The sequence below is a fragment of the Xenopus tropicalis genome, chromosome 4 (genome assembly GCF_000004195.4).
Source record: "Xenopus tropicalis strain Nigerian chromosome 4, UCB_Xtro_10.0, whole genome shotgun sequence".
In the NCBI taxonomy this organism is placed as follows: Eukaryota; Metazoa; Chordata; class Amphibia; order Anura; family Pipidae; genus Xenopus; species Xenopus tropicalis.
Window position 1 is genome coordinate 145834810 of NC_030680.2, and position 2990 is coordinate 145837799.

The window sequence follows — 2990 nt, forward strand, 5'->3', positions numbered from 1 at the left end:
ACAAGTGAGGGAATACAGGGTTATGGGAGATATCTCTCAGTACAAGTGAGGGAATACAGGGGTATGGGAGATAGCTCTCAGTACAAGTGAGGGAATACAGGGGTAGGGGAGATAGCTCTCAGTACAAGTGAGGGAATACAGGGGTAGGGGAGATAGCTCTCAGTACAAGTGAGGGAATACAGGGGTAGGGGAGATAGCTCTCAGTACAAGTGAGGGAATACAGGGTAGGGGGATAGCTCTCAGTACAAGTGAGGGAATACAGGGGTAGGGGAGATAACTCTCAGTACAAGTGAGGGAATACAGGGGTAGGGGAGATAGCTCTCAGTACAAGTGAGGGAATACAGGGGTAGGGGAGATAGCTCTCAGTACAAGTGAGGGAATACAGGGGTAGGGGAGATAGCTCTCAGTACAAGTGAGGGAATACAGGGGTAGGGGAGATAGCTCTCAGTACAAGTGAGGGAATACAGGGGTAGGGGAGATAGCTCTCAGTACAAGTGAGGGAATACAGGGGTAGGGGAGATAGCTCTCAGTACAAGTGAGGGAATACAGGGGTAGGGGAGATAGCTCTCAGTACAAGTGAGGGAATACAGGGGTAGGGGAGATAGCTCTCAGTACAAGTGAGGGAATACAGGGGTAGGGGAGATAGCTCTCAGTACAAGTGAGGGAATACAGGGGTAGGGGGGATAGCTCTCAGTACAAGTGAGGGAATACAGGGGTAGGGGGGATAGCTCTCAGTACCAGTGAGGGAATACAGGGGTAGGGGGATAGCTCTCAGTACAAGTGAGGGAATACAGGGGTAGGGGAGATAGCTCTCAGTACAAGTGAGGGAATACAGGGGTAGGGGGGATAGCTCTCAGTACAAGTGAGGGAATACAGGGGTAGGGGAGATAGCTCTCAGTACAAGTGAGGGAATACAGGGGTATGGGGGATAACTCTCAGTACAAGTGAGGGAATACAGGGGTAGGGGAGATAGCTCTCAGTACAAGTGAGGGAATACAGGGGTAGGGGAGATAGCTCTCAGTACAAGTGAGGGAATACAGGGGTAGGGGAGATAGCTCTCAGTACAAGTGAGGGAATACAGGGGTAGGGGAGATAGCTCTCAGTACAAGTGAGGGAATACAGGGGTAGGGGGGATAGCTCTCAGTACAAGTGAGGGAATACAGGGGTAGGGGAGATAGCTCTCAGTACAAGTGAGGGAATACAGGGGTAGGGGGATAGCTCTCAGTACAAGTGAGGGAATACAGGGGTAGGGGGATAGCTCTCAGTACAAGTGAGGGAATACAGGGTTATGGGAGATAGCTCTTAGTACAAGTTGCCCCAGGGACTGGTCCGATTGCCATCTTGGAGTCAGGAAAGGAATTTTTTCCCCTCTGGGGCAAATTAGAGAGGCTTCAGATGGGGTTTTTGCCTTCCTCTGGATCAACTGGCAGTTAGGCAGGTTATATATAGGCATTATGGTTGAACGTGATGGACGTGTGTCTTTTTTCAACCTAACTTACTATGTATATTTATGTAAAATAAATCTATGTACCCATCCCGCCATTGTCACGCTTCCCTATGTCCGTGTTTATCTATCCGTATGACTTCGTGAGCAAGTTAGGTGCACTGTTTAAAGTTGCCCCAAATTGAGGTTTAATTAGTGTCACGCAACATGTATATCTGTCCCTGTTTCCCCGGTGCCACATCATGTACTCAGCACCTACCAAGAGATGAGTGATCATTGCCATTTAGAGTGAATTAAAGATGACACTTGTTAGCGTACGGAGATGATATTACCAGGAGAGCAGGATGACCTTTATGTGATGGGCAGCTAATAATAGGTTCCACTTTCTGGGAGCTATAAATGATATATACTTTAAGGTGGCAGTTGGGATTCTGTTTCTTTTTTTTTAAGGAAGGTCAGAGTTCATTATTAAGACTCCTACGGGGAAAAGAAATGACTTAGGAATATATGTTGGCAGCTCAACTACTTATTATCTACCCTATAACTTAGTGCAGGTTCATAACGAGCACAGTTCAATGATGTAATAATAATGTTATTTAAGTAGAGGGTAAAATAAATCTCTATAGGAGACCAAAGACTGTAGCCTCCCTTTCACTGACTGGCACAGTCTATAAAATCTACAGGTAGCAACAGTGAAAAAGCCCCACATAATGTTCCTTCCCCATGCCCAGGGTCGGACTGGGCCGCCGGGAAAAATCCCGGTGGGCCCCGGCGGCCCAGACCCAAACCTTACCGGTGCTCCCCCTGCCTGACCGCTCCTCCCCTGACACTTTAAATTTACGTGCTCGGGGGAGGACGTCAGGTGGGGGGCCCTGCAAGGGAGAGGGGGCCTGCGTGGGCACCTGCAGGGCTCCTCGGGCGGAAGCCCCTGTGGGCCCTTCACCCCCCAGTCCGACCCTGTCCATGCCCATGAATACAGTGCTGCTGTATGCAGGAAGAGTTGTATTCATGGGGGTAGCTGCAGGTTACTGAACCCCCAAACAGAGTGCAGAGACCTGCAGCAATTACTGTATATACTCGAGTATAAGCCTAGTTTTTCATCACCCAAAATGTGCTGAAAAAAGTCACCCTCAGCTTATACTCGAGTCGGGTGCCATGGGTCCCTCTAGACTAGCACCCTCTGTCCTTTGTGTGCAAATTAGGCCCCCCGCAACCAGACCCTCCAGTGCCCTGGCCTAGGCTCCCACTAGCAATACTTATTTCCCCTTACATCCCTCCGGGACTGGGTCTGCTGCCAGTTTGCCAATGTGCAATGAGCGTGGGGTAGTACTCATATTGTTTTTGTTGACCCTCTTCTCCGCTTACAGAGCTAGTTTACTGTTTTTCTCTGAAATAAATATTAAAAAACATATACCCCACTGATGCCTCAATTAATGTTATTTTATTGGTATTTATTTTGATTATTAAAACTTAGCAGTAGCTGCTGCATTTCCCACCCTAGGCTTATACTCGAGTCAATAAGTTTTTCCAGTTTTCTTAGGTAAAA